Source organism: Strigops habroptila, chromosome 8, assembly GCF_004027225.2.
Source record: "Strigops habroptila isolate Jane chromosome 8, bStrHab1.2.pri, whole genome shotgun sequence".
NCBI lineage: Eukaryota > Metazoa > Chordata > Aves > Psittaciformes > Psittacidae > Strigops > Strigops habroptila.
The window spans coordinates 40,884,453-40,898,555 of NC_044284.2; the positions used below are offsets into that span (position 1 = coordinate 40,884,453).

The 14,103-nt window shown below is 41.7% G+C and overlaps 1 protein-coding gene across 2 annotated transcripts in view; it reads left to right on the plus strand.

Moving 5' to 3' along the window:
• The first annotated feature begins 8,619 nt into the window (after nt 1-8,619).
• RALGPS2 (Ral GEF with PH domain and SH3 binding motif 2) overlaps nt 8,620-14,103 on the plus strand; it is a 130,513-nt gene continuing 125,029 nt past the window's right edge. Inside the window, exon 1 of one of the 2 annotated variants that reach the window (XM_030493818.1) lies at nt 8,620-8,836. The gene's annotated coding sequence lies outside the window, so the exon portion shown is untranslated. The remainder of the gene's footprint in view (nt 8,837-14,103) is intronic. The other variant, XM_030493823.2, reaches the window with a different exon arrangement.

A 14,103-nucleotide genomic window follows, 5' to 3' on the forward strand; every position in this document is an offset into this window, starting at 1 on the left:
CTTTAGTGAAAACTAAAAGTATCTGTAGATATATCTAACTAAAAGTACCTGTAGCTATATCTAAAGCACAAAGTGTAGCAAAACAATACAGCTTATTTACACTTCTCCTCCGGGGGGAGAAAAAGGCAATAAATCTGTCCAATTTTAGTCACTGTTTGCAATGTGCTGAGGAGTGTTCAGATAGCGTGTTGGCAAAAGCGATGTCATAAACTGTAGTATAGAATAAAATACTTATTTCTACATTATGTCAGAATAATCCATGGCAAAGTATTTTCTCATGCAACCCTCAAAGGATAATTTATAATGGATGTGTAATTTTTCAATGTGTAATACTCCTCTGAGTCTTGGGTATGTGGTTTTTTTCTGATATTATGTGGCATACAGCAGCAGCTGGTGAGGACACTGTAAAGTGACAAATTTTTAGATTTTAGCAGTGTTGAATGTTTACTTCTAAGGTTTTTACCTTTTTAGAATGTACATATTTATAGAACATATTAACCACAAACTTAGGCCTAACAGCCAGAAGCTCTCTTTATAAAACAGTGTCATGGATTGGGTTCCTTGTCATGGCTTCTCTTTTGAAAAATAAAACTCTGGAAACAGAGATTTCATCCTCTCATGTATTTAGCATGCATCTGGTTTAGATCTGTAAGACTCAGATTTCAATCTTTAAATGACAACTTCCCAAGAATATCAGTGGGAAAGGATGATATGCAAACGAAAATTAGCTTATAGATGTCAGTTTTGGCCACAGAATCAATCAGACAGCAGTAAAAGTTCAGGTGAACACTGGCTAAAATACACCCATTGTATTTTTAGAATTTGCTTGTTGAGCGTACTTTGAAGCCTTTCCAGAGTATACAGGAAAAATCTCTTCAAAATTTCAGTTCAGCAGCCATCTCCAGCTGAGACACATTTATGAACACTAGACGTTTCAGTCCAAGTACTCCATATCTGATGATTTTTCTCAAGAAACAGCCCTTGCCTTCATGCAGACTGACTTTTTATTTACTTTTAAAATTTAATTATTTGTTGTTTGTTTTTGTCTTTTATTTTTCTTTTTTTCTTTTTTCATTTAAAATAAATTATTCTGATGAAAGCTAAAGTGAATTTTCAGCATGGATATTATAAGGCTATGAAAATGTCATGGTTATCTTTTCTGTTTAAAATGAAATTTTGAAAAGCCTCTATATTCCCCATAGTATTTATATTGATATGAGAATTCTCATCTTAAGGGAGAATTTGGATCTAGAAACACAGATTAATTTCATACATGCATTTCTCAGTTCTAGTAGAGAATATTGAAACCTTATGTAGATATTTTTCTAAATATTGTTTTGTCTTTTTGTTTTCATGTAAATGATCTTGAATAGCGTTTGCTAAGTCCTAACATTGAGCATTTTCTAGATGTCCTGGCTAACTGAATTCAATCACCCTGATAATGCCTGAGATACACAGGAAAAATGCAGCACATGGAAACTGTGGAGTACCTGAGGCATTACTTGTCTTTTTTTGTTCACTTGAAAACAAGTAACTAAAATTATATTATAAATTGGCTTCCTAATTTTCGTTTAATCAGGTATGGAGCTTAACATTAGAGCACTTATTCCATCTAACTCCAGCTCCCAACAAGCCACTTTACATGCAGTAGGATGATACCAAAGAGATTACCAGCAGAGAAGACTTACAGAGCAGGACATATAAACTACTACAGGTGATGGCTTGCTGCTCTGCTTATCCTAAAAGTATTCCCAAGACATTTATATAAATAATTCTGAAAATACGGGCTGTAAACCAATGTAAAACCCAACTATTTTAGAAATTTAAGCAATGGTATTTATTAAATCTAAAGCTGAGCTGTCTTGACTATCCACATAGATCAGTCATGGATCAAAAGGCCTTCAATGGAGCTATACCTATTTATACTAGTAGACATTATACTCTCAGATTTTAAGACAAGGATTATTAGCTATAGATAAAAAAAGACATCATATATTTGCTTTGTTCTGCATTATTTCTGAAAATACTTCATAGAGTTTTACAAACGGTGCAAAAAATTCTCTTTTCCCTTCTTTGCAAGCAGTAGCAATTATAATTGCAGGGGAGAGGAGAAGCATAGTAAAACAGCCAAAAGAGCAAAGACTAAAAAGCGTAAGTACCAAATCTAGTTACTTCCTATGAAGCTCAGCAATGATGAGGTGAAATCCATAATTTCTTCTATATAGGAGAAAGAAAAAGTCTAAAAAAAGAAAAAATACAAATTAGGAAACTCTTAGAAAGGATGAGGTAATTTTTTAGTGTGTTTATGACAGTATTATTATTGCATTGTACCTCTACTGTAACAAGTAACGAGATGCTCAGTACATTTCTAATACCTTTCAAGGATTTCAAGGTTCCCAATAAGCACTAAGAGATGGATTGTGACCGACCATTCTGTGAGTATGGTGGATGATGGATGCAGAGTAAAGCGCTCCCCTAACTAATGTGACGCACATGAGGACCAGGTGGGCTATAGTCTTGCCCAGAAGACAGGAGCACACGATCTGTGAAATTTCTTCTTTAGTTCTCCTCATGCGGAAAAGAGAGAGCGAGCTGCGCCTCTATCCTTCCCCCTTCTCCGTGTGTGGACACAGAGAGCTAAGTACACAACACATCTCAAAGGCATGTAACTGGCTAGGTGTCCCATGGTGCAACTGAAGAACTGTAGGAAGTTTCCTTCTTTTTAAAGCAGAATGCTTCCTGATTTGCCCATATAATGTTACCTCTTAATGACAATTTGACTGATTAACTGACTGGTATTAACTTAATGTGCTCATGATTTATTACACTCTATAATGAAGCTACATTGAATCTGTAGGTGCAATGTTTCCTCTTGCATGGTCAAATGTAAAGATTACTGGCAACTGAAGTTGAGCACCTCATTCATAACATTTAGTATCACAGGAACAAAGAGAGCCAAGGGGGTGTGGTTTTGGTTGTTCAACTTTTTTTTCAGCTGTTAAAAAAAAACCCCTCAAAAATTGAAAAAAAGACTTTTTTTAATTCTCCAAATAGCTGTTTAATTACTGCTTGATGTTGAAAAAAAGTGTGTTGGAGCAGATGGCAAGAACATAGGATTTAAGCAGGGGAGAGCTGTAACCATATTAGGGAGTCTGGAAGATAAATCTCTTGAAGTCTTGTGGTTGACGTAATCTTTACTTTGTTTACATAGATGAAATATTACTAGTTTCAATTAACAGTTGCTGTTGTCCATATTTGGGATCTTTCCCCTTCAGATGGTCATTAAAACCTGTTGTAAATCATCATGTTTGTGCTACTTCCATACTGTGCATAAATCACTTAAGCATACCAGCATCTCCTTTCTTTATGGAAAATGTGTAGATAGATATTTATACAACATAATAAACAGTGTTTGCTTTCTATTAAGCAGTTTACAAGCACTGTCTCGTGTGATGTAAAGGGGTACTAGGAAAGCAGAAAAAGGATGGCTGTACTCAGCCTTTGTGCTGCCAATCCGTTCTTTGCCTCTAGCTCCCTTCCCAGTACTATCAGCATTGTCCCTGTTGCAAATGGCTCCTCTCAGGGCTCTAACATAAAGCATACTTCTGACTTTCATACATCTGGAGCACAGTGAGGCAACACAGCAAAGAACAGTGTTCTCTTCCTGTGGGAAAATCTGTAGGTTGTGTGAGAGACAGTGAGGAAATAACGTTATCTGTGTGCAGCTTCCTTGCTGCTGAGACGTGGAAAAACCATTGTTGATCTTAGGAAAACAATGCTTTGCAGATATAAAAAGGAAGTCCTTTTGAAGTGTGCGCGTGTATACACACACATTCTATACAAACACATTCTTTATTTTCGTATGTGTATATATATTATGTATTTACATGTATGTTTGGGTGAATTCAGAAGCTGCTGCTTGGATAAACTCTTCAAAAAGTTGTGATCTTAAAAATATTAAGAAAAACCCAGAACCAGTTCAGACTGCTATGATGCTGTTGTAATTTCAATTTATCCCTTCATTATTGCTGGAACTGAGAAACAAGTAGACATGTATACCTAAGGAGGTGTTGTAGCATTGATCACGATACCTTTAGGAGCAAGTGTTAGCACATCAGTTGAACATCTTGAATTCAAGCAGCTGTGAAGCATACATCCACTCTTCAGCACAGCATTCCTGGTAAAGTTTTCTTCCTCCAACTGTAAACTCTAAACATGTCAGGTGTCTAGTGTTTAGTTGAACCAGATTTCTCTGTATGGATATTTTTACCCATTAGAATTTTTTTTTATGCTTAGTTTCAAGTTTAAATGAACCAACTGAAAATTCCATTTTGTTATGGCTGAAGCAGGAAGCTCTTTCTTCCTATTAAAGGGCAGAAGATATACGTGTATATCATGTATTAAATGTAAACATCCTCCAGAAGGAAAGAGGAAGATGGTGATAGTTACAGAAATGTTATATTTATCCATTTCTGACTCCTATTTTACCTATAACAAAGGCAAAGACACCACAGAGAATCATAGATCAAAAAAGTAGGAATATGTAGGTGTACATTGTTACAGACTATCTACCTTACTAGAACACAGGTATTAATTGCAGAGCGTAAAACACTGAATTTATAAAGTCAGACCTGTATAGGCAAGCATTCCAAAATCAGGAAATAACAAAATTAAGGTGGCAGGTACTGCAACTGTGCTTCAGCACTGCGATGCAGTCTTAAGATATGATTACACAGTTCAACAAAAAATTGTATCATTTTATTCTCATAAATTAACAAGCAAATTTAGCAATATTCTACATTTCCTTAGTGTTTCTCACCCTGATGTACTGTGTGAATTCAGTGCAGCCACAGAATAACTTAGTCAAAGAGTAAGAATAGAGCATAGCACTTACTTACATTTTATATAAATAAAATATTTTCTACTATATGTCTCGTTCCTTCGGGAATTATATGCTTTAGCACTTATCTGGTTTGGACATCTCCTATCAAATTGATTTTAACTAATGACTTTTTATGATAATAACTGTTTCTAGATTCAGGCAATATAAGAACTTTATTTAGTGCCAAGCAATTAGTAATTAATAACATGCTAACTATACGCCAAAATGTAAGCTATACTCTTTCAAATCATTAGTTACCAAAACAAGATTAAGAAGTATCTTTTCTGCAGTACTCGGGAAGCGGGGCTGACAGGCAACAAAATTAATTTGATTTTATATTAATGTATGGTTTTAATTCCAGAGCTTTGTATGCAGAATTATATATTTAGTCATAATCAAATACCATTTGTCTTTTTTCCTTAAAGTGTTTAGAATAATTTGTTTTGTAATCTATGCAAGCAAAGCTGATTATATTAGAGTAACTTACATTATATTTTTTTAAATAAAAAATGCTTAAGGTATTCTCTATTAATGAAAGTATAAGAAACAGGAACTGCACTCTGCTGGCATTTTTATAGCCTTAGATTTTAAAATAGCAAGTGCTTTGGATTGTAGTCTCAACATTTCATCATAGCTGCTCTTGCAAACATACTGCACTTTGTGTATGGAAGCAAACACATTTTACGTTGCCTAATGGAAAAATGGTTTTGATCTGTGAAATTAGAAATATACAAAAATTTCCATTCTCTCAGTTGGAGGATAATGTCAAAGACACAAGCTGTTGCTTTCAAAAGGAAACGTTATACCCTATGTAGTTTCAAGGGTTTCTATGTACAGTGAAGCTAGTTACCCTCTAGCTTCCTTGTTGATCAGTGTATTATATAAATAATGGTTGCTAATAAAATCTGGGATAAGTATGTCTAAAAATAACTTCTGCAAACCATAGTAAATAATTGTCCAGAAGAATATTTCTCTTCAGAGTGGCTGACAAATACCATTTCTAAATTTGTTCTCAGGTAAAAGTGGTGATGGCAAGTGTGATGTCCTGTGCGCTGCAACATGTTCATCTGGAATAATTCATGTGACCATGTTTGCCTGGGTTTGTCCCTCTGCACCCATTCCCTCACAGTCACAAGTGACAGAGGTTTCCTGTTACTTTTGACAGCAGCTTTCTTCATTATAACTATTTTGCCGCATATTTTGATCTAGTCATTTCCTCTATTTTTGATGCTTCCCGTGATTTGAATATTTAATGACACAGCTGCAATATTCAAGTAATGATGAATTTAAAATTAAACACTTAGTATAATGGGGAAAAAACGTACCTATAAAATAATAAGGAACATCAGCCATGTCTAGAGAGTGGGCAACTGAATACTGGAAGGTGGTATCTTGGAAAAGATTTCAGAATCATAGGGGAAGAGCAACTAAACATGGGGCTTTAGTGTAAAACTGGCATTTCAGCAATTAAGTGGAATTGAGCATTTCAGTTTCACAACCTAACGTACATTTTCATTCCCACTCGTTCTTTAAAACCCTTCTGGATATGAGATGATGGCAAGCCAGTCAACCTTCTCTGGTTTTCTCCATGTCACACCTTGACATGTTGCATGCATGACTGTGTTCATATACCGAGATTTCCACTGAACTACTGCCTAGGATGCCTGTGTATTTCTTAAACTATAACTTTTGGTTTAGACCCCTCTATAATGTATTACCAGATTTCTTTCCTCCAGCATGTATTGTGTTGCACTTATGACTATTTATCAATATTGAATGGCACTCCGAGCCCTTTTCTAGATTATTTTTAAGGGCATTTACAACAAAACCTTGAAAACATCTTACTCTTTTAGGCTTTTCACAATGATTATGAAGACTATTCATTCTCCTGTTTCATTTCTCTTAGTTTTTGGTACATGACATCACTTCTTCCTTACAACCCACTATGCAGGTTTTCTGGAAGCATTTAATGAGAATTGTAAATCATCTTTCAAAATTTGTCACCTAATCCCTATATCCACCACTGAGTGCTGAGAAGTGCTGAGAAGCTTTTTTTATTAGATACTTTTCTCCTGCTTTAAGTGAAGGAGAATATCTTACAAAAAAATTACCTTTCCTTCCCCCTTCTGAGGTGTGTTTACTGCCTTTTTGGGTTTTTTTTCATCTTCCAATATTATTTTCTTATTTCTGTGTTAAAAGTTGTTGTGGTTCCAAATATGGTGAAACATTCTTTCCGTTCACTGATTCACCTTCACCTGTGGAAAACCTTGCAGAAGGATGGCATTGGGCATTTTATTTTCCTTTCATTTGTCCTGTTTCAGAATGAGGTTGACACTATGCCAGATTAGCGTGGTAAAAAACCTCACAAAACCCAAACAAAAAATAAAAAAAAACAAACCCCCCAAAACAAGAAGAAGAATGTTCTTTCTAGGCACAAAGCTTTATTAAAATTGGGAAAATGGCACTGTACCTAAAGGTAATGCCTTTCTGCTTTACTGTCAAACCTGTGCCTACAGTTTCTCGAATCCTTCCTGCCTTATTTCCCTGCCCGTTTTAAAAGCTAGTACCATCTTTCCAGCCTGCAGTACTCATTTAATCTGGGCCTTTAAAACACGCTCTGGATCCTGGTACCTGTATTCTAACCAGTCTGCAACTCTATTAATAATCAGGCACTATTCATAGCAGGAGGCTACATATTACATTAAAAATGCATAGCAGGTGGCTATATGTCGGGTGGCACATGGGTTATCCAGTATATGAACAACTTGCTGACTCTGTCTCCCAAATATGTGAAGCAAACTATCTTAATTTCATAACAGGATGAAACAAGTCAATTCACAAGTTAATGAGAGCAGGCATTGTTTGCAGATCCTTCTGTATATGTATAAATGCAAGCTATTAATTACTGTAACGACCCTGGCAGGGTGTAAACGGCAAAGTGGGCTATGCTGAGGCCTGTCTCCACCACAGCAGCATGGCCAGCACCAGTGACTTTATGGCAATTATCGCAAAACCTGGTGGTTTTCTGTGCACTTTCACTCCTGGAACGATGCAAACATCTTGGTCGCCTTGCTTTCCTCTAGTAATCGCCGAACGATTGTGGGAGCAGGGAAAAGTCTAGGAAGTCCTTGCACCGCGTTACTTCTGAATGAATGGATTGCTTAGCACTGTAATGTTGTTTGGGTGGGGGTTGTTATTTTATTTGGTTTGGGTTTGTTTTGTTGTGCGGTTTATTTTTTGTTTTGAGCCGCTCCCTTCCCTTGCCCCAGCTGTCTTTCCTAACGAGGGGAGCTGTGCATCCCGCAGAGCTGTTTGTCCTCCCGTGCCTGCGGTTCCTCCCGGTTTCACCGGCGGCGGGGGTGCCGCCCGCACGCAGCGCTCGGGCCAACTGCGGGCAGGGGGAAGCGGCGGGGGCCGGCGAGCCGTGAGGTGGCGCGGGGGGGGCCGCCCGCGCCCCAGAGGCCCCGTGAGGGGGCAGAGCGCGGAGCCGCCGCCCGCTGGGAGGCAGCGGAGGGAGGGAGGACCGCTCCTCAGAGCGAAGCTGCCCCACGCGCCCCCTCGTCGCTACGGTAACCCACGCAGGCGTGGCGCACACCCCCCCCGCCCTCAGCGGGCCTCAGCCCGCCTCAGCCGTTGGGCGGCGGGTCGCCGGTCTGGGCGGCGCGTGCGCAGTCCGCGCCCAGCGCTGGCGCTCCGCCACACGGGAGGAGGCGGGCCAACGCGGCTCGGCGCGCATGCGCGGGCGGCGGCGGCGGGCGCCCCCCCCCCACACTCCCCCCGCGTGTGTATGTGTGTGTGTGAGGGAGGGATTGTGAGGGCGTGCGTGTGGTGGCGCAGCGAGCCCCCTCCCGCACCGGCGCGGCCCGCGGGCGGAGCGCAGCCCGCAGCCCCTCCAGCAGCCGGAGCGGCTTCCCCGTCCTCGCCCGCCCTCGCTCATCCATCCCTCTCTCGCAGGTGAGCCGGGCTGTCGGCGGGGAGGAAGAGGAGAGGGAGCCGCGCGGCCGGCGCCCGTCTCCGCGGGTCGCTGCGGTGGGGCTTATTGTCCGGCTCTCCGGAGGAGGAGAGAAAAAGAGGCTTAGCCCCGGCAAGCACGCCGGGCCCTGAAGGGCTGCCGGCCGGGGATTGGAGGCGCACGGTCCCCTCCCAGATCCGGGGAGGGTCCCGGCCCCTACCCGCCACCCCGCCGCCGGCCGGCTACTCGCTGAGCCGCGCGCTCCGCTGCTCACCTGTCGCCCGCCTCCTCACACGGGGGGCGGCGGAGAACGGGGCGCTGACCCCGCGGACCGGGCCGGCGGCTCCACAGCGCCCTCTCCCCCGGCAGCGTGTGCGGGGTGTGTGTCGCGTGACGGCGTTGCCCGGGTCCCCCGGCCGTGCCCGTGCTGCAGGATGGAGCGGTGCGTGGCTGCGGGGCGAGCCCGCAGAGCGCCGCAAGCCATTTATCCTCCTCCCCGACGCTACCTGCGTGAGGGGCCAGAGAGCTGGGTAGGGGGAAGCTGCCCCCTTCCCTCTGTAGAGAGGTCTCGGGGTGTGGGGAGGCAGCCGCACGCCGGCGAAGGAGGTGTGGGGTGTGTGTGGAGGGGTAGAACCGTGTTCCCGCGTGGGTCACCGGGCTCTGCCACGGTGGGGCCTGAGAGAGGCCCTGAGGGACGCCAGGGTGGAGGGGGGTGGGTGTAGCTGAGAGATAGTGCTATCGAGTCAGCCCTTCCCGGGGGACTGGGGCACCTTTCCGTTAAGTGAGGCCGAGTTAACGTGATAGGAAGTGTAGGGCAGCACGACCCCGGGCTGGGTCAGAGCACACGGGTGGGGCTGGGAGGGGTGCTCACGGTATCCACACGACGTAGTGTTTCTATTATATAAAATGGGTAAGTTCAGAGCACCAGGAGTGCATTGCCTTGCTGTAGACAGGGATCTGCTTTAGAGGGTGGAGAAATAGGTGCTGTTTATTTGATATCAGGAGTGTTTGGTATATTTCTTTCCAGCAGGTACTGGAAAAGCGATTATATAGATATATTTTAAACAAGGATAAGTGGTGATGATGGGAGTAGTTTGAAGTAACTTGTTCCTATGTGTTTAATAGTAGTTACTGGCCTGGTGAAATTCTATGGGTATGTTTATCTATTTGAGGGGTCTCTATACTGACAAAAGGTGTCTTTGCACACAGGTGTTATTCCTGTTCTCCCCTTTTCCTCCCCCTTCAGTTCCTATGGTAAGCTATGGCTTTGTAATCATAGATAGAAGAGATGGGGGCTATTTCTTATCAAATAGGATAGGTGGTTAAGCAGGCAATCACATGTTTTGTAGGCCTAAAGTTTCTGAGTTTCTCTGGACTGGAACATGTCATGGGATGCACAATGATTGTTTTCTTTTTCTTATCACTGCCTGTCTCTGCAGCTGACTCGCTTTTAGTAGTAGCGTGGTGGTATTTTGTTTCTAAGTGAAATGGGCTTAACTTTCTCTTCATGTCAGACAGTGGTTTGCAACATTTTTTTGATATACAGACTTACTGTGTTTTTAGTGGTTGTGCACATTTTTGTTTAATGAACTTCAACTCACCAGTTTGGTGTTTGGTTTTTTTTTTTGTTTTTGTTTTGTTTTTAATCTTTATTAGGTCTCAGCAGACCATTAGAAATAATACGTGGACCAAAGGTTGAAAACTACTCATACGGCTGATACTTTTGTATTACCTTCATACAAATGGTTTAATTTTTGACCCTCTTAAACAACATCGGTTGTGGAAAAATGCATTGTTTCCCAGAGACTTCTCTTGACAATGTAGATGCATTTTTTTTCATGTATTATTGTAAGGTTTAGTATCTCTGATAATATAGACGGAGGACTGTCATAGGCACCTCTACATGAGCTGTACTGGCTTAGGCCCTACTTCTGTACATTTGGGTGCCAAAACTGCTGGAGTGAATTGGTGCCATCAAGCACTACAGTGTGATAATACAGGAGTTGGTAATTGCTTGTGATCTTTACTAGCAGTGTCTCAGGTTACTCTGAAAAATATTTCAAGTTTCTGGGATAAATAATTAAATTTCCTTTATGTTTTGGTGGTTTTGTTATTTGTGGCTTTTTTTTTTTTTTTTTTTTTTTGTAAGGGAAATCTTTGAGGCCCTTAGTGACATGGTTTAGTGGTGGACTTGGCAGTCCTGGGGTGACGGTTGGGCTTGATGATCTTAGAGGTCTTTTCCAACCTAGTTGATTTTATGATCTCTTGCAGAAGCAAAACTATTACTGTTTTGTACAGCCTCTGCGCGTCCCTGCTTGTGGGTTGACCAGTCTTTCTCAGAAGTTTGCTGAAGCTGGGTCACTTGAATTGAAAGAGTGCCCTCTGGTGACATCTGTAAAGAAGCACTCCTGCTACTTTGAAATTAAATATTCCTCTCAACAAGGCTGGAGATGTATTCTGCACTGAAATGCTAGTGTGGCACGGCTGAGATAAGGGATGAGCAGTTGCTTGCACATATATGTGGAAGATGTACAGCAGTCACTTGGAGTCTGTTAGCCCCCTTGTGAAATACTCTACCTTGTAATTTATTTTGCTGGGTTTTGTGGAGAAATGTTTTGATTCCTCAGTCTAATGGAAAAAAAAACCCCAACCAACCCACAACCCAACAACAAAACCAGACCCTTTTCATGAGGCTGTCTGGTTTACTGTCAGGTGTTTTTCTTCCTCTGAAACCTGCCTTTGTACAGAATTTTTTGAGAGATCCCTTCCCTTTCACACTTGTATCCTGCTGATGACTGTGAAGATTAAAAATCCGAATGTTTAGATATATTCGTGATGCTGCTCACTAGCAGCAGTGATCAAGAATTAAAGATACAGAGCTAACTCTAATTTCAGTTACTCATGTAAACTTTGATTTTTAAAATTGTCTGTATGTATAATAAACATTTTCAAGACTTCAGGAGGCTAATGAAGTCTTAGTGTGCTAATGTTCTCCTTGACATGTCTTTGAATATTAAAAGATTTGAATTTATAAGGACACACCTCCACCTTAAACAGTGTCTTCTCCTGGTTTTTTTTTTTTTCTTCATTGAGATTAGGGATTAATTTTTTCCTTTATGTTTGCTTGGAGCTGAGTCATGTGGGCTCCTCCTTTCATTCAATAAAGCTGAGTTGAAAACTTCCTTTAGGGGTGGGGAGTGTAATTTGTTGCATTTTGTTAAAGTATGAGGCATCAAAGGCATGATATATTTCTGATCTGAGTGTTGTTTGTAGCCCTTGCTAGCAAAGTTACTTAAAAATGCATTTTCAAAATAATGAGAAAACATTACTGTTAATACCCTTTACATTTAAATACCTGGAACTGCTGCAGTAGAAATCATCTTTTAATATTCATGCATGCGTAGTATTTATTGCATGAACAGAAGCTTTGTGGGCTTCATGTTTTGCCTCTTTATGAACTAATCACCTTGAAAGACTGCTGAAGCAAGAGAGTCTTGACGTTACAGTTGGGTGTTTTTAAGTAGATGCTCTGTATGCTTAGTCCTCTAGAATGTGTGGATGTGTGACTGCAACTCTTATTCCTTTACTCTTTACTCCTCAAAGGCCTCATAGGACTCCAGGGAAAATGGCATTGCAAGCCTTCTTGTGGGCAAGCTGGTACCACTCAGTATTCTGCCAAGCAGAAAGGGGACGTCTGAAATAAGAGCTGGAGCAAGGCAGTTGTAGGTGTCAGAGAGCTTGCAACGCTTGCTGCTGCAGTGGCAGTCCAGTCACTAGGCTAACCTGGTGGCAACAGCTTTACGCAGTCAGGAGGAGCCGTGTGAAGCAGAGAAGATAGGGTAAAAAAGGAGAGGGTGGCCTGGAGTCACAAAAGGGGAGGACGTGTTCAGCAGCATGGCATGTTCTGAACACAGGAGCTTCTTGCTGTGACTTTGAAAAATTAACATGGTGTGAGGGATGGTCATTGAACCTGCTCGTCGGCCGAGGAAGAGGGAGACTGTTTCCTGTCTGCGTTCCAATTATAGGAGAGTTGGTCTAGAAAAACTCACCCGTTCACTGAATCTTACAGCATAGCAAAATAAAATACTAGGAATTCTAGTGGGCTAGTACTAAGGATTTTGAAATACAATGTTCGTGACGAGCATGAAAGGTTAATGTTTGCTCTTTTGGGCTTGCTGTTCTGAGGTGTGCCACTCTCTAGTACACTCACAGCTGCTCTTTTCAAACCTCTGTACAGGCTTCCAGGTGGGTTGTAGACTGTCATATGGAACAAATGGTGTCTGTCTTCAACCACCCTTGGACATGCCTTGACAATGCTCTTGGAATCCTTACTATCCCAGTTTTATTGTTGGTGTAATTTTTTACATGGCTGTAACTTAAGTGCAGAGAAACGGCAGTTTCCATGCTTATTGCGTGCCTTACCATAAGTAAGGGTAGGATTTGCTTTTCCTTCCCCTGCCTGTGTTGTCTTACAGTCCTGGCAAGAACAGGAGTTTAGGTAGAACTGTGGGGCAGTAATGCTGGGGAAAAAAGGAGCTGCAGACCTTGTAGGTCCCAGAAGCTTTGCCCTTATTTCCATAGGGCCGCACCAGTCGGGCTGCTTTTCTGGCTTTTTGTGACAGCGTCAAGTGCATCAACAAGTCAAGGTTTCCTGCCCCAGAAGATTTCTGGCTGTGCTGCAGTGCACCTTTCTGCCTGGCACAGAGAGGCTCAGGAGCTGCTTAGTCAGAATATCAATAAACACGCTTGTGAGCCCCTCATATGCATCGTATTTGTGGTTTAAGAACCTGCTTATTTCTCAGTGGTAAAGAGCAGCCTCTTTTTGTTAAGATTAAGCATGTAATGGTTGATCTCATGCCAAATCTGAGGCATGAGCAATGATTTGTTGCTGCTTGATGGTTAAATGCTTTTCCCTCGTGGAGGAAGGTTTGCTTGCAGTTTTCTATGGTAGGATTCACCCTGGTGCAAACTCTTAAGAATAGGTATTTATTCTGTTTCTTTGAGGTGTCAGGCTTGTGACCTATTCTCCATGCCTGTTTCAGAATTTCATTTATATGTATGCGTATGGATACATTTCATAGGCAATGTAAGCTTTAGATTGCAAGTGAACTGGGAGAGGCGTATGCCCACCCTATTTTCTCTTGTCGAACTGGGGAGACTTTAAGTCTCCCCCATATGTTGCAAGTGTGACCACAACACTTAATGTAGCTCAGTGCCACATCAGCATGTAGTTGAGATTTGAACATGGATTAGAACAAGCTGGCTGAAG